Genomic DNA, 18,313 nt, shown 5'->3' with positions numbered 1-18,313 from the left:
ATCTATGTTTTCTAAATATATCCCTCCCTACCCTTTTTCCTTTGAGAAAGTTTTGAAGTTATTATATATTTAACATTAGTGTATCTCAACATATTACTTGAAAAGAGATAAACTGCATGACAAAATGACTCATATTTTTAAATTTCTATGATTTCTATATTTATGTAATATTTATGTAATGCTTAGTAGTGCCAGGCACTGTTATAAGTACTTGCAAATAAATATTAAATCATTTAATCCTTTTAAGAACTCTATGATAAGTAACCTATTATCTCTATTTTACAAATGAGGAAACTGAGGCACAGAGAGATTAGTAACTTGCCCGAGGACATATGGCTAGTAAGGAGCAGAGCCCAGGCAGTTTGCTCCTGATTCTATTCTCCTAACCACCAAGCTTCGCTTTCTCCTTGAGAAAGGACTACAAAGTGGTAAGAGTGCGCATTTCTCCCTTTGCTACTCAGCTTCTTTTTTGAGACAGGAGTCTCGCTGTGTCACCCAGGCTGGAGTGCAGTGGTGCAATCTCAGCTCACTGCAACCTGCGGCGCGCGGGTTCAAGTGATTCTCCTGCCTCATCCTCCTGAGAAGCTGGGAGTACAGGCCTGGGCCACCATATCTGGCGTGTTTTTTTTTTTTTTTCAGTTGAGACGGGTTTCACCATGTTGTCCAGGCTGGTCTCAAACTCCTGACCTCAGGTGATCCGCCTGCCTCGGCATCCCAAAAGTTGGGATTACAGGCATGAGCCACTGCACCTGGCCATTGGCTGCTCAGTTTCTAAGCTCACTTCTTAGGTTAGGAGAATCTTGGTGAGACTTGAAAGAGGCAGAGTCACTTCCCACTCTAAGCTGAAAATGGCAGATACTCATATTCCAAGCACATGCTAGCCTCAGCCATTCTGATGCACTAAACAGCTTAAATCTGAAGCTAATGATAAAAGGAGGACCCAGAAAATCCTCTCTGGAGGCAGTGGTAGCTGCAGAGGCCTTGGCGCCAGAACTGGTTTAGGCAGCACAGAGAGAATAGCTAAGAGGATGAGTTGGAGGCAGAAGCCTGGCTTTAAGTCCTGGCTCCTACCCTTGAGCAGGATGCCTAACTTCTCTTTGCTTCAAATGTCCCATCTGTAAAATGAGGGTCCTTAAGGAGATGATAATTGCAGACCTTTGTTGGGAGATGACCCTCTTCCAGATGCCACGTTTTACCTCTGTCCTACTGGATAATTGTCACAACAATCTGAGCAATAATATGGGTATTTTTCTTACTCCCATTTTACAGAGGAGGAAATTGATGCACAGAGAAGGTAACCTGTACAAGAACATGTCACCATAAAGTGAGGGAGTATAAGTAGGCACAATTTCAATTAATTAATAAAAACCATCTAAAAAATGTTCACGGCCAGGCACGGTGACTCACGCCTGTAATCCCAGCAATTTGGGAGGCTGAGGCAGGCGGATCACAAGGTCAGGAGTTTGAGACCAGCCTGGCCAATATAGTGAAACCCCGTCTCTACTAAAAATACAAAAATTAACCGGATGTGGTGGCACATGCCTGTAATTCCAGCTACTTGGGAGGCTCAGGTAGGAGAATTGCTTGAACCCTGGAGGCAGAGGTTGTAGTGAGCTGAGATTGCGCCACTGCACCCCAGCCTGGGCAACAGAGCAAGACTCCGTCTCAAAAAAAAAAAAAAAAAAAGAATATTCGCTATTATCAGGCATTCGAAGTGTCTTGACTTCAGCAAGCCACCCAACAAAGGTCTGTGTGGTCCAGTTAGTCGAGTTAGCCTGGTCTCTGTCACATTATAAGAAACAAATCCATCAGTAGAAATGTAATTAGAAATGGAAAGGATACAGAAAAAAAAAATCTAAGTTTCCTTCGTACCTCTGCCTCACTCAGCACTCTTCACTTTTAGAGCAACTATTCTCTCACTCAATTTTTCCCTCACTCTTAACTTTGAACTCGACTAGCTTATGTAGCTGAAGACCCTTCTGCCCCAGCCTTTCCTTCAGTCTCCATTCAATATTTTCTCCAGCAAGAAAATTTCAGACTTGGAGAAACAGATTCCTCATTCTCCATCTGATTCTCTTTACTCTTTTCCTTGATTCTGCAACATAAAAGTCTAGGAACTCTCTGGGCGCGGTGGTTCTCACCTGTAATCCCAGCACTTTGGGAGGCTGAGGTGGGTGGGTCACATGAGGTCAGTAGTTCAAGACTAGCCTGGCCAACATAGTGAAACCCTGTCTCTACTAAAAATACAAAAATTAGCTGGGTGTGGTGACTCATGCCTATAATTCCAGCTACATGGGAGGTAGCTGGAATTTTGAAGAGAATCACTTGAACCTGGGAGGCAGAGGTTGCAGTGAGCCAAGATCATGCCACTGCCCTCCAGCCTGAGTGACAGAGCAAGACTCCATCTCAAAAGGTCTAGGAACCAACCTGGGAAAACTGAGCTCTCATTAGAGGGTTTGAGAGTTAATGTATTAATGTAAAAGGTTTGAACGTATAATGTATTAATGTGAAGGTTTGAATATTAATATATTAATAATTTTTGTAGTCATCACCCAGGCAGGCTGGGACTAAAGGCGTGAGCCACTGTGCCCAACTGTTTGTAGTTCTTTTTTTTTTTTTTGGAGACAGAGTCCCGCTTTGTCACCCAGGCTGGAATACAGTGGTGCCATGTCTGCTCACTGCAACCTCCACCTCCCAGGTTCAAGCGATTCTCCTGCTTCAGCCTCCTGAGTAGCTAGGACTACAGTTGCGAGCCACCACGCCCAGCTAATTTTTGTATTTTTAGTAGAGATGGGGTTTTACCATGTTGGCCATGCTCAGCTACATAACCTGACCTCAAGTGATCCGCCCGCCTCGGCCTCCCAAAGTGCTGGGATTACAGGCGTGAGCAACCACGCCTGGCCTTGTTTGTAGTTCTCAAATGGTGGATACATGCAGCACTAAGGGGGAGAGAGTTTCACAGAAATCTAATACCAACCATCCTTCAGAATGCAAGGTTATTTTATCATCGCTTTTTACTTATTACCCCATTCATGATATTTCTGCAGCTCTCTTTGTTTCTCTGTGTCTTTTCATATTTTCCCCTGCTGCCAACTGGTGAATCTCTTAACATTTTCCCAAATTGGCCAAGCGTAGTGGCTCACGCCTGTAATCCCAGCACTTTAGGAGGCTGAGGCAAGCGGATCACCTGAGGTCAGGTGTTCGAGACCAGCCTGGCCAACATGGTGAAACCCCGTCTATACTAAATAATAATTAAAAAAAAAAAAAGCTAGGTGTGGTGGCACACGCCTGTAGTCCCAGCTACCCGGGAGTCTGAGGCAGGAGAATTGCTGGAACCCAGAAGGTGGAGGTTACAGTGAGCCAAGGTGACAGAGCAAGACTGTGTCTCAAAAAAAAAAGAAACAAAAACAAATTTCAAATTTGAGACACAGAGAGCCAGATTGCCTTAGGTAACTTTTATTAGGCCCATTGGTCAGAGCTATGAGCACTGAGCCATCTCATAGGTCACAGGCCAGTCTCTGGGTTTGTAGTTCTTTTAAAATTTAATTTTTAAAAATTTTCTTTTCTTTTTTTTTTTTTTTTTTTTGAGATAGGGTCTCACTCTGTCACCCAGGCTGGAGTGCAGTGGTGTGATCTCAGCTTCCTGCAACCTCCGCTTCCTGGGTTCAAGGAATTCTCCCACCTCAGCCTCCTAAGTAGCTAGGACTATAGGTACATGCCACCATGCTCTGTAAATTTTTATATTTTTTAGTAGAGACAGGGTTTCACCATGTTAGCCAGGCTGGTCTCAAACTCCTGACCTCAAGTGATCCACCTGCCTCGGCCTCCCAGAGTGCTGGGATTATAGCCATCAGCCACTGTGCCTGGTCTAATTTTTTTAAATGTTCTTTCTTTTTTAATAGAGATGGGGTCTTGCTATATTGGCCAGGCTGGTCTTGAACTCCTGGGCTCAAGCAATTCTCCTGCCTCAGCCTCGCGAAGTGCTGGGACTACAAGCATCAGCCACTGTGCCAGATGGATTGAGTTCTTAAATCGGGTCCTATGGCTTGCTCAAGTGTAGCGGTCTCTATGCAATATCCTTGGCTCCCACACCTTCCCTTAGCAGAGGGTTGTGGGTGAGGCAGCTTCCTTAGGAAAAGACAGTGGGTATGAAGCTGGGGATGTAAGAGATTCCTTCCTTAGCAAGGGCTGTGTGGAATCTCTTCTAGAGAAGTGGCTCCAAGAATCACAGCTCCATTCATTCTCAGAGGTAGCAATGGCAGCAGGTTCAGAGGCAGGCACCCAGTGTCTAGTTTCTAGTTTTGGGGGATGCCCTGTGTAAGCTGTGAAGTCCAGTAGGCCCAGTAGCAGCTGGACTGTCTTCATCAGATTGCTCTAGGATGTGATTTTGAGCTTGGTCTGTAGCTGCAAAAATCTTCAATCCTGATTCTCCTGTCCTTATTGAAATTCTGTGAACTACCAATATTATTTTAATCAAGTTATTTTCTGCTTAGCTCAATTGATTTCTGTTGTTTGTGAGAACATTGACTGATTTAGGGAATATGTTATAGAGGGCTTCCATGGGTCAAAAGGTAATTTTGCTGGTCTTGTCTGTGGCCTCCTCACCCCCTGCCCAATTCCATGAATCTAAGTAACTTGGCCAAGTTCACACAGCAGGTGGCATAGCCATTACTAAAACCTCCAACACCCTCCAACAGACCTCATAATCCTTAGCCCAGTTGATCTCCCTGTGAAAAATCCTGGGGACCTCTACCCCTGCCTTGCACTTGGGAGTCAATTCAGTTTCCTTAACTTGTCACGTACACTTGCCTTTAAGTCTTAGTTTCTTGGATTTATGGGATCTCAAATTCCATTCAATGAATCTAAAATCCAACTAGTTAGGGGAGAGGTGGTTAGAGCCACCACACAAATGGGGGAGTTGGCCTTAGGTGGGCACTTGAATGAAGTATCCACTGTTAATGGGAAGACACAGTGTACAGGTAGAGAAATATATAGGCCAATGAGTAGATTTTATTGATGAGAGGATGTGGAAATTCTCTTTGGTTCCTAATATTTTCTCAGTGAAATGAAGAGCAATGTTATCAGCTGAGAGTGAGGGGGAGTATTAGAGGTTGAGAAGGAGAAGGAGTGAAATGGTATACTAAGGAGAGTGGGAGAGTGAATTGGTTTAGGGAAATTAGGGTGGCTATATACCACTGAAGGTCCACTTGAGGATTCTGGCCATACATTTATTCATTTTTATTTATTTATTTATTTTGAGACAGGGTATCACTTTGTTGCCCAGGCTGCAGTACAGTGGTACAATCATAGCTCACTGTAGCCTCCAACCTCTGGGCTCAAGTGATCCTCCCTGCCTCAACCTCCTGAATAGCTGGGACTACAGATGTGTACCAACATGCCCAGCTAATTTTTAAAAATTTCTTGTAGAGATGAGATCTCACTATGTTAACCAGGCTGGCCTTGAACTCCTGACCTCAAGCAGTCCTCCTTCCTAGGCCTTCTAAAGTGCTGGGATTACAGGCATGAGCCACTGCACTCAGCTGGTCATACATTTAAAATTAGATCAGTTAGCATGATTGTCTGTTTTTCTCTAGTCATGTTCATATAAGGCAATAATTCAAGATATTAAGGAACTGAGAAACTAAGGTGCTAGATGGATCATCCATGTGTATGTGTATTTGTATTCACAAATATGAACATATATATATGTAATGTTTCTACTTATTTCTTAATTTAACAATATAAAAGCTTTTTTGTTTGTTTGTTTTTTGTTTTTTTGAGACGAAGTTTTACTCTTGTTGCCCAACCTGGAGTGCAATGCCGTGATCTCAGCTCACCACAACCTCCGCCTCCCAGGTTCAAATGATTCTCCTGCCTCTGCCTCTCGAGTATCTGGGATTACAGGCATGTGCCACCACACTCAGCTAATTTTTTGTATTTTTAGTTGAGACAGGGTTTCTCCATGTTGGTCAGGCTGGTCTTGAACTCCTGACCTCAGGTGATTCACCCACCTTGGCTCCCAAAGTGTTGGAATTATAGGCGTGAGCCACCACCACGCCCAGCCCATATTGAAGATTATTACATACCAGAGTTGTCTTATTCTTTTTACTGGTTGTAGAGTATATGGGTGTACTCATCCCTAGGAGGATGAAAAAATTAATTGGTCCTAACTTACTTTTCTCACACATACATAGAGTGACTACCACAGGGCTTGACACATAGTAAGGATTCATATCTTTTTGAAATCCTCAACACACATATTTAACTAACCCTTCTGGGGATCATTCCTTTGAAGTCCAAGTCAGGATCTGCTCTCATAGAAAGCCACAGCTTGGTGTCTTTCCAATTAAGAGTTTTCCCAGTTCTTGGCAGGAGCAACAAGGTCCACTCACGCTTGCAAATGGAGGCTCACAAATGGAGCCTTGTCCTTCCTCCAAAGATAAAGGGATGTTCTGAGGGCCTAGGCCTGTACTCCAGCTGCTGCCTTTCTTGATCGTAGTATCTCATATTAACCAAAAGCCTATGGATTCTCTTTCTAATGTAGGGAAAAGGCAAAGTCAGCTACTATAGGACTTTCGTAATTTTAAGGAACTAAGTTTTCTGGGCTGACACAATCATGCTGCCTTCCAACTTACCTGACTCCCAGAACAGCTTCAAAGTCTGAGTGCCAGGAGTTGCTTTGTCCCATTCCCTCTGGCTGAGTGACTGCTGAGTCTTTGGAGATCTGAGTCACTCGACTTCTAGGAAACTATGGCAGCCTCCAAGTGGTCCTTTGAAGGCTATACACTCCTCACTGGCCAATGCACTCCATGCTGAGACTTTGGCCACGAGGGCTCACGAGGCATCTTCCAGGGCAGACCTCAATACCTGTGAGCCTCAGGGACCCTGTAGAAGTCCATGTGTGCTCTTAGCTTGCCTCTTTCCTTGTCAGATAAGTGTGGCAAACACTAGAAATAGTGCAAATACTGAAGGGGAGGTAAAGCCGTGATCTTATAGTGGTTAGTACTCTGTGATGGGAAGGGGAGGTAAGGAACATACAAGGCATTGCTGATAAATAAGTCTGCTCAACCCAAAGAGATCATTGAAGATTCCCTATGTTTAGGTGATAGGAGGTGGAGGAAGAGACAGGAGGAAAGGTCAGGGAGGAAGGAAGAAGTTGAGACAACCTGGGCTGAGTGCAGTGGCTCACACCTGTAATCCCAGCACTTTGGGAGGCTGAGATGGGAGAATCACCTGAGGTCAGGAGTTTGAGACCAGCCTGGCCAACATGGTGATTCACGTCTCTACTAAAAGTACAAAAATTAGTCTGGTGTGGTGGTGGGCACCTGTAATCCAGGCTACTCGGGAGGCTGAGACATGAGAATCACTTGAACCTGAGAGGTGGAGGTCGCAGTGGACTGAGATCACCCCACTGCACTCCAGCCCTCATGACACAGTGAGACTGTCTTAAAAAAAAAAAAAAAAGGCCAAGTGCTGTGGCTCACACCTGTAATCCCAGCACTTTGGGAGGCCAAGGCGGGCACGTCACCTGAGGTCAAGAGTTCAAGACCAGCCTGGCCAACATATAGTGAAACCCTGTCTCTCAAAAAAAAAAAAAAAAAATTTGAGAAAACCCCATGAGGGAAGATAAGGGAGGAGAGAGTGCCAAGGAGAGGCTGTCCAACAGCATCAAATGCTGCCAAGGACCCGAGAAGGATAAGGACTGCATAAGGGCTGGGTTTGATTAAGTGAGAAATTACCAAGATTACCTTCCTATACAGAGAAAGGCTTTGGGATAGGTCAGTCAAAGAAGACTTCCTACATAGGACTAATTTTGAATTCGGCCTTGACAAAGAATATGCATTGAGAGAAGAGTGAGAAAAATGAGAGGATCTTAGTCCAAAGGATAAATTTAGGGAAAGAGAAGGAAGACTGAGCAAACATGGCATATAAGCACTAGATTTTACTGCAATGGAAAGTGTTGGGGACAATAAAAACAGTGGAGCTGGTGAGATTGGGAAGAGAAGCCGGGCGTGGTGGCTCACTCCTGTAATCCCAGCATTTAGGGAGGCCGAGGTGGGTGGATCACGAGGTCAGGAGGAGACCATCCTGGCCAAGATGGTGAAACCCCAACTCTACTACAAAGTCAGCTGGGCGTGGTGGCGCCCACCTGGAGTCCCAGCTACTTGGAAGGCTGAGGTACGAGAATGGCTTGAAACCTGGGAGGCAGATGTTGCAGTGAGCCGAGACTGCACTACTGCACTCCAGCCTGGCCAACGGAGTAAGTGAGACTCCGTTTCAAAAAAAAAAGAAAAGAAAATCTTCAAGGCTCTCATAAAGAGCTTGTTCTGATGTATAGGTATGTTGAAGTCACTACAGAACTCTTTTGGGTTTCTAATTCCAGGGATGAAATAACTAGGGTAGTTCCTAGTTATCTGTGGTGGATAAGTTCCCAAACCCCCAGCTGATGAATGAAACCTTGGCTAGTACTAAACCCTATATAAACAGTCATGTTTTAACCACCCAAGGGGTTCACCTTGTCCCCTGCCTAGACAGAGCCGTCATCAAGACAGGAAAATTGTAATAGAGAAAGAGTAATTCATGCAGAGCTGGCTGTATGGGAGACCGGAGTTTTATTATTACTCAAATCAGTCTCCCTGAGCATTTGGAGAGCACCGTGGTTTTTTGTTGTTGTTGTTGTTGTTGTTGTTGCTTGAGACGGAATCTCACTCTGTTGCCCAGGCTGGAGTGCAGTGGCACCGTCTTGGCACACTGTGACCTCCACCTCCCTGGTCAAGCAATTCCCCTGCCTCAGCCTCCTGAGTAGCTGGGATTACAGGCACACCCCGCCACACACACAGCTAATTTTTTTGTATTTTTAGTAGATATGGGGTTTCACCATGTTGGCCAGACTGGTCTTGAACTCCTGACCTCAGGCAATCTGCCCGCCTCAGCCTCCCAAAGTGCTGGGATTATAGGCGTGAGCCACCACACCCAGCAGAAGAGCAGAGTTTTTAAGGATAACTTGGCGGGTCAGGGGAAGCCAGTGAGCCAGAACTGCTGATTGGTCAGGGATGAAATCACTGGGAGTCCAAGCTATCTTCTTGTGCTGAGTCAGTTCCTAGGTCAGGGGGGCCACAATATCAACTGAGCCAGTTTATTCATCTGGGTGGGGCCAGCTGATCCATCAAGTGCAGGGTCTGCAAAATACCTCAAACACTGATTTTAGGAGCAGTTTAGGGAGGATCTGAACCTTGTAGCCTCCAACTGCATGACTCCTAAACCATAATTTCTAATCTTGTGGCTAATGTCAGTCCTACAAAAGCAATCTAGTCCCCAGGCAAGAAGGAGGTCTGCTTTGGGAAAGAGCTGTTACCGTCTTTGTTTAAACTATAAACTACAAACTGAGTTTCTGCCAAAGTTATTTGAGCCTATGCCCAGGAATGAACAAGGATGGCTTGGAGGTTCGAAGCAAGATGGAGTTGGTAAAGTTAGATCTCTTTCACTGTCTCAGTCATAATTTTGCAAAGGTAGTTTTAATGTGTCACTTAATGACAGGAATATATTCCGAGAAATTTGTTGTACATCATTGTATGAACATCACAGAGTGTGCCTACCTAGCTGTACTTACCATAGAGTATACAAACTTAGATGGTTAGCTTACTGCACACCTAGGCTATGTGGTATAGCCTATCCCTTCTAGGCTACAAACCTGTATGGAATGTTGCTGTATACTATAAGCAATTGTAACACAATGATAAGTATTTGTGTATTTAAATGTAGAAAAGGCACAGTAGAAATACGAAAGATAAAAAATGATATACCTGCAGAGGGTACTTACCATGAATGAAGCTTGCAGGACTAAAAGAGTGGTAAGTAAATTTGAAGGCCTAGGACATTACTGTACACTACTGTAGACTTTATAAACACTGCACACTCAGATTACACTAAATGTATAAAAAATATTTTTCTTTCTTCAATAAAAAATTAACCTTAGCTAAGTGTACCTTTTTTACTTTATAAACTTAAATTTTATTTTATCTTATTTTATTTTATTGAGATAGAGTCTCACTCTGTTGCTCAGGCTGGAGTACAGTGGCATGATCTCAGCTCACTGCAACCTCCGCCTCCCAGGTTCAAGCGATTCTCATGCCTCAGCCTTTGGAGTAGCTGGGATTACAGGCGCCTCCCACCACTCCTGGCTAATTTTTGTATTTTTAGTAGAGACGGGGTTTCACCATGTTGGCCAGGCTGGTTCCAAACTCCTGACCTCAGGTGATCCTCCCGCCTCGGCCTCCCAAAGTGCTGGGATTACAGGCATGAGCTGCCACACCCAACCAACTTTAAAATTTTTTTAAAAACTTTTTGACTGTTTTGTAATAACACTTAGCTTAAAACACAAACATTGTACATCTACACAAAAGTATTTTATTTATATTCTTATGCTATAATCCTTTTTTCTATTAAAACAAATTTTTTTTTTATTTTGTAAACTTTTTTGTTAAAAACTAAGACACAAACACACACATTAGCCTATGCCCACATAGGATCAAGATCATCAATATCACTCTAAATCTTGTCACCCTGGAAGGTCTTCAGGGACAATAATGTGCACAGAGCATCATCTTCTGGATGTCATATTCTAGACTGTCTTCTAAAATATCTCCTGAAGGGTGTGCCTGAGGCTGTTTTACTTTTTTATTTTATAAGTAGAAGTATTAGGTTGGTGCAAAAGTGATGGTGGTTTTTGCCATTACCTTTTTTTTTTTTAAAGACAGAATTTCTCTCTTGTCACCCAGGCTGGAGTACAATGGCACGATCTTGGCTCACTGCAACCTCTGCCTCCCGAAGTTCAAGCCATTCTCCTGCCTTAGCTTCCCAAGTAGCTGGGATTACAGGCTTGTGCCACCACGCCCAGCTAATTTTGCATTTTTAGTAGAGATGGGGTTTCACTGTGTTGGTTAGGCTAGTCTTGAACTCCTGACCTCAGGTGATCCACCCACCTTGGCCTCCCAAAGTGCTGGGATTACAGGCATGAGCCACCGTGCCTGATTTTTTTGCCATAACTTTAATTGCAAAAACCTCAGTTACTTTTGCATCAACCTTTGTACACTCTAAAATAATGATAAAAGATACAGTACAGGCCGGGTGCTGTGGCTCACGCCTATAATCCCAGCACTTTGGAAGGCCGAGACGGGTGGATCACAAGGTCAGGAATTCGAGACCAGCCTGGCCAACATAGTGAAACTCCATCTCTACTAAAAATACAAAAATTAGCCTGGCATGGTGGCACACACCTGTAGTTCCAATTACTCTGGAGGCTGAGGCAGGAGAATCACTTGAATCCAGGAGGTGGAGGTTGCAGTGAGCTGAGATGGCACAACTACTCCATCCTGGGTGACAGAGCGAGACTTTGTCCTAAAAAAGAAAAGTATAGGCGGGGCACGGTGGCTCACGCCTGTAATCCCAGCACTTTGGGAGGCTGAGGTGGGCAGATCTCGAGGTCAGGAGATCGAGACCATCTTGGCTAACACGGTGAAACCCCGTCTCTACTAAAAATACAAAAAAATTAGCCAGGCATGGTGGCGGGTGCCTGTAGTCCCAGCTACTTGGGAGGCTGAGGCAGGAGAATGGCATGAACCCGGGAGGCGGAGCTTGCAGTGAGCTGAGGTCGCGCCACTGCACTCCAGCCTGGGCAACAGAGCGAGACTCCATCTCAAAAAAAAAAAAGAAAAAAAGAAAAAGAAAAGTATATATACAAAAATTAGCTTGTGGTCCTAGCTACTTAGGAGGCTGAGGTGGGAGGATCATTTGAACCCAGGAAATTAAGGTCACAGTGAGCTGTGATTGCACCATTGCACTCCAGCCTGGGTAACAAAGTGAGACCCTGTCACACACCCACAAACACACACAGACACACACACACTCAAACGTATAGTATGGTAAATACTAGGAAATAGGAATTATTCAGCTCCATTTTATTTTATTATTATTATTATTTTTTTTTTTTTTTTGAGGCAGAGTCTCGCTCTGTCGCCCAGGCTGGAGTGCAGTGGCCAGATCTCAGCTCACTGCAAGCTCCGCCTCCCGGGTTCACAACATTCTCCAGCCTCAGCCTCCCAAGTAGCTGGGACTACAGGCGCCCGCCACCTTGCCCGGCTAGTTTTTTGTATTTTTTAGTAGAGACGGGGTTTCACCGGGTTAGCCAGGGTGGTCTCGATCTCCTGACCTTGTGATCCGCCCGTCTCGGCCTCCCTCAGCTCCATTTTAAAATCATGGGACCATCATTGTATGTGTTCATGAGAATCGCTTGAACCCGGGAGGTGGAGGTTGCAGTGAGCCAAGATTTGGCCACTGCACTCTGGCCTGGGCAACAAGAACGAAACTCTATCTCAAACAAAAACAAAAACAAAAACAAAAACATGAGGTGTGGTGGCGCCTGCCTGTAATCCCAGCTACTTGGGAGGCTGAGGCAGGAGAATCGCCTGAACCCAGGAGGTGAAGGTTGCAATGAGCTGAGATCAGGCCACTGCACTTCAGCCTGGGCAACAAGGGTAAAACCCCTTCAAAAAAAAAAAAAAAAAAATTATAACAATATTTCAGCATCACTACTCTTGGGCTTTGGGATCATTATTAAGAAAAATAAGACTTACTGAACACAAGCACTGTGATACTGTGACAGTCGATTTGATAACCGAGATGACTGCTAAGTGACTAATAAATGGGTAGTGTATACAGCATGGATATACTGAACAAAGCAATGATTCGCATCTGGAGTGGAACAGAGCAGGATGGCTGAGATTTCATCATACTACATGCTACTCAGAACGGCATACAATTTAACGCTTATGAATTGTTTATTTCTGGAATTTTCCATTTAATCTTTTTGGACTGTACTTGAATGCTGGAAACTGAAACCCAGGAAAGTGAAATTGCATATAAGCGGGGGAATACTGTGCTGACGTAGACAACTACGCTTGACCTCAACTAAGACATTGGCTCAACAAAGAACAGCTTGCAACAGAGCTGAACCACTCCAGACTAACCTAATTCAGAACCAAAGCCTGTGGGAGGTTGAGGCAGGAGGATCACTTAAGCCCAGGAGTTCAAGACCAGCCTAGGCAATACAGAGAGACCCTATCTGTACAAAAAATAAAATTAGGCAGGCATGGTGGTGCATGCCTACAGTCCCGGATACTCCAAAGGCTAAGGTGGGAAGATGGCTTGAGCCTAGCAGGTCAAGGTTGTAGTATGCCTTGATTGTGCTACTGCACTCCAGCCTGGGTGACAGAGAGAGAGACTATCTCAGGGGGTGGGGGAAGCCTGATTTAGGGTTGCTTAGAGCCCAGAATATACTAGGTTATTCTCATATTCATTCACTCATTGATTTATTCATCAAGTAGGTATTCACTGTAGGTCTACTCTCTTCCAAGCACTGTGGTAAGTGCTCAGGATGATCTGGACATGGGAGGATTTCCTAGAAGCTTGTGCCACCCTAGTGATCAAATGTAGGGCTCAGTTCCTCTTCCTATTGTAGTCAGCACATCCAGACTAGTGTCATCAGATAAGCTTGCATAGATTTTCCCCATGACATCATATTCTGCCTCATTTTCATATGGCAACTTTTGTCATATAGTAGCATTTCTCATCATGGCCCCACCCCATACACTTTTGACCTATACTGGCTTATGAACATTCACTATACAAATATTTATTAAATGACTTTAGATTGCCAGAAAGAAAATACTACCTTTAAATAACTCACAATCTTTAATTCTACCAAAGGAAATTGATAAAAAAGGTACTCCACTGTGATAAATTTTATAATAAAGATGTCTTCAAAGTTCTGTAGGAGGAGGAGTTGTTTGGTTTTTTTTTTTTTTTTTTTTCTTTTTTGAGATGGAGTCTCACTCTGTTGCCCAGGTTGGAGTGCAATGGTGCAATCTTGGCTCACTGCAACCTCTGCCTCCCAGGTTCAAGCCATTCTCCTGCCTCAGCCTTCTGAGTAGCTGGGATTACAGGCACCTACCACCAAGTCCAGCTAATTTTTGTATTTTTAGTAGAGATGGGCTTTTGCCATGTTGGCCAGGCTGGTCTCGAACTCCTGACTTCGTGATCTGCCTGCCTCTGCCTCTGAAAATGTTGGGATTACAGGCGTGAGCCACTGTGCCCAGCCAGGAGTTGTTTCTTAATGCTAGGAGAGTGTGGCTTGGGGAAGTAATTTCTCCACTGTTATTTGAAGAATAATTCAGAGGTCAGTGAAAGAGAAGGGCCTTCTAAGAAAAGGAGCAGTTTGAGCTGAGGCATGCAGGCAGTAAAGAGAGTGGGATGTTTCAAGGACAATTGTTGATGATATTATGGATCTTTTGAAAATATCATGGTTTATACCACTTGGGGAGTAATAAGATTTCTTCTAAACCTGACCCAAGGATATTTGACACCAAGGATTTGTGTGGGTTTTTTGTTCTTTTTATGTATTTATTTTTTCTGTAGAGTTGCGGGTCTCACTATGCTGCCCAGGCTGGTCTTGAACTACTGGCCTCAAGCCATCCTCCTGCTTTGGCCTCTCAAGTTGTTGGGGTTACAGGTGTGATTCACCATGTCCGGTCAACACCAAGGATATTTAACAACAAACATATAATAAGAATTATGTCAACATCAGTGAATTTTCTTGGAAAGTATTTTATGAGTCAAATTTTATTGATTCAGTTTAATTCCATGATTAATGCATGCACAAGAAAACTCTTGAATACACTGTGGGGCAGCAAAACTCTACCTCCATCCTCTTAGGGTCCTGGCTGGGCCTGGGAATCACATTGACATAAGACAAATTAACAGGAGAAAAGCATAGAAATTTATTTAATACAAGTTTTAAATGGCACCAGAGCCCTTATAAAGAAATGAAGACACAAAGAAGCAGTGAGAGTCAATCACTTATATACTGAATTGGACTTTGGACAAAGAATAGTAACTGTGAAAATGTGATAAGGCAAAAGAGTTTGGACTAGGGTAGCTCATTGGGTAGAGAAGTGACTAGGAAGATAAGGGTTAGTTTTAAAAGGTTCCTTTGTACAGAATTTTCTTCCTGTTCTTGATAATAAGAATGTTTGTTGGTTTATAGAGAGGGCATCTTTCACATAGGAACTTCATCTCTTGCTTTTAAGAAACAAAATGAAGGTCAGAGTGATCTTGTATTCGCTGTTTTTGTTTTTTTTTTTTTTTTAAATGTTTAATTCAGGCCGGGTGCGGTGGCTCATGCCCGTAATCCCAGCACTTTGGGAGGCCGAGGCAGATGGATCATGAGGTCAGGAGTTTGATACCAGCTTGACCAACATAGTGAAACCCCGTCTCTACTAAAAATACAAAAATTAGCTGGGAGTAGTTGCAGGCACCTGTAATCCCACCTACTTGGGAGGCTGAGGCAGGAGAATCATTTGAACCTGGGAGGTGGAAATTGCAGTGAGCCGAGATCGCGCCACTGCACTCTAGCCCCGGCAACAGTGTGCGACTGTTTTTCTCACATCTCAATATATGTGTATATATATTTAATTCAAAATAGTCAATATGCCAGAGCAGTGTATTTTGGGGTGGCATATTCTTAATGCTTTCAACACAATGGGGGCAAAATACTCTCAGAAGTCAAGGGTGGCAGGATCAGAATATTCTTGGGGTTAAAATAGCAGTGTATCAATATTCCACTGCTTCTATCCTTGTCACAATGAATTTCCTAAGGTCTACATAGCTTCTCATGTCATAGATTACCTTCCCCTCCTACAACGTATTTCCCAACATTACCTTACCTCTTTGTTATATGGAATTCCCCAAACCAGTGTCACAAACCTGAATGCCCACAAGTGCTAGGTGGATAATATGAGTAAAACTAACTAAATGAGGACTGTGGTAAACTAAGAGTACCTGCCTCACCCAAAAAAAGGAAGCTGTTAGTGTGCTCCAGCCAGCTGTTCCCAGGTAGGAATGCAGACCAAAGGTTGTCAGAACTCTAACATTTTTAAAAAGAAACCAGAAATCCTGATTTTTATTATAGAAATTCCAAATTCAGCAATTAACTGGGCAAGAAACACACAAAATCCTGTGTGCAGGCCAACAAAACATGTCTATGGGCCAGATCCCACCCCTGGGCAGTAGTCTGTAATCTTTGTCCTAAAACTTTCAAACTTTTCTATGTGTTCATGCTCGAAGGAATGAATGACTGCTCCATTCCCTTATGACATCGCTGATCACTGACTTCCCAAATATGGGCCCAACCCTTTTCCTGTTGTGCACCTCCCACTGGTGATTTCAGAGTCTGACCATCCTTTAAGATGTCAAGTTTTTGTAATGTCCTGAGCCCTGTCTTTGTGATGTCATGAACTATATGAAACTATATGAACAGTCTTCCCCTCCACTCTTGAGAGTTGCTTGGCTACACCCTCTATGACATCATGACTAACACCTTGGAATAACAACTCATTCCTCCATACCATTGCAAGCCTTTGCACATCTCTTTGTATCATCCCCCTATGACATCATGTGTTAATCTCATCTCAGGACTGCAACCCAGGATTGCATTGAGTGGGAAGATACAATTTTTACAGCATCACCAAAAAGCATAAGATTATTTGGGTAAGTTCATGATGTCATAAGAGAATGTCTGCATCAGTAGAGCTTTCAAAAAGAATCACAGCTGGGCATGGTAGTGTGTGCCCTTAGTCCCAGCTACTTGGAAGGTTGAGGCAGGAGGATCCTTTCCTTGATCCTAGAAGTTTGAGGCTATAGTGCACAATAATCACATCTGTGAATCGCCATTGTATTCCAACCTTGGCAATATAGGTAGGCGCTCTCTCTCTCAAAAAAAAAGTCATAAAAGTTGAATTTTTTTTTTTCTTTTTTTTTTTTGAGACAGAGTCTCACTCTGTTGCTCAGGCTAGAGTGCAATGGCTTGATCTTGGCTCACTGCAACCTCCACCTCCCGGGTTCAAGCAATTCTTCTGCCTCAGACTCCCAAGTAGCTGGGACTACAGGTGTGTACCACCATGCCTGGCTAATTTTTGTATTGTTAGTAGAGACAGGGTTTCACCATGTTGGCCAGGCTGGTCTCGAACTCCTGAGGTCGTGGTTTGCCCGCCTCAGCCTCTCAAAGTGCTGGGATTACAGGCGTGAGCCACTGCGCCCAGCCAAAAGTTGATGTTTATATGTGATTTAGATTGTTTTAGAGTGAATAAAAAATGCAAACTCAGTTTTCCAAGTATTTCAGGGCTTTTTTTTTTTTTTTTTTTTTTTGAGACAGGGTCTCACTCTGTTTCCCAGGCTGGAGTGCAGTGGCACAATCACAGCTCACTGCAGGCTAAACCTGGGCTCAAGTGATCTTCCCACTTCAGCCTCTTGGGTAGCTGGGACTACAGGCATACACCACCATGTCCAGCTAATTTTTTGATTAGCAGAGGCCTCACTTTGTTGTCCAGGCTGGTCTCAAACTCCTAGGCTCAAGCAGTCCTCCTGCCTTGGCCCCCCAAAGTGTTAGAATTACAGACCTGAGCAAGTGCACCCGACCCAACTTTTATCATAGTGAAGAATTACAGGAATTACCTGAAAAGACTGCTCACTGTATATACTGCCTATTCCTTGGGGGTGGTAAGAGTTTTTTTTTGTTGTTGTTTGTTTGTTTGTTTGTTTAAGTTTATAGAATGAAAATCCAGAGGTTAGGAAACAAGATCTATGTAATTGATCTGATTGTTGCAAAGCCTCTCTAAGGTCTTTTCTTGGATGAAAAATAATATATATAAGTGTAGCACTCAATATTTATTTGATAATGTTCCTCACTGCAGTATGACTGAACTTATAAATTATTTGGGTTTTTTTTTGTTTTTTGTTTTTTCCAGATGGAGTCTCGCTCTGTTGCCAAGGCTGTAGTACAGTGATGTGATCTCAGCTCACTGCAACCTCTGCCTCCCAGGTTCAAGTGATTCTGCCTCAGGCTCATGACCAGCTGGGTTTACAGGCACCCATCATCATGCCTGGCTAATTTTTGTATTTTTGTAGAGACAGGGTTTTGCCAAATTGGCTAGGCTGGTCTTGAACTCCTCAGGTGATCCACCTGCCTTGGCTTCCCAAAGTGCTGGCATTATAGGCGTGGGCCACCGCGCCCAGCCATAACTTATTTATTCTTACTACATTTTTATAATCCGTGGGATATATGCTTCAGGATTCCTCCTCCTATGTTTCTAATGTATTATTCTTTATATATATTTATTTTTTAAATTTATTTGGTAAGATTGCTAAAAGGAAGTAGGATTATTGTCCTTAGAATAAACCTTTTTTTTTTTTTTTTTTTTTT

At 43.6% G+C, this 18,313-nt stretch overlaps 1 protein-coding gene across 1 annotated transcript in view; it reads left to right on the top strand.

Moving 5' to 3' along the window:
• Positions 1 to 16,440: 16,440 nt before the first annotated feature.
• NUCB2 (nucleobindin 2) overlaps positions 16,441 to 18,313 on the top strand; it is a 92,245-nt gene continuing 90,372 nt past the window's right edge. Inside the window, exon 1 of the mRNA XM_025357964.1 lies at positions 16,441 to 16,602. The gene's annotated coding sequence lies outside the window, so the exon portion shown is untranslated. The remainder of the gene's footprint in view (positions 16,603 to 18,313) is intronic.

Source organism: Theropithecus gelada, chromosome 14, assembly GCF_003255815.1.
Source record: "Theropithecus gelada isolate Dixy chromosome 14, Tgel_1.0, whole genome shotgun sequence".
Classification (NCBI taxonomy): Eukaryota; Metazoa; Chordata; class Mammalia; order Primates; family Cercopithecidae; genus Theropithecus; species Theropithecus gelada.
Note: the sequence above shows the minus strand (reverse complement) of the source record. Positions and strands in the feature narration are given on the sequence as shown.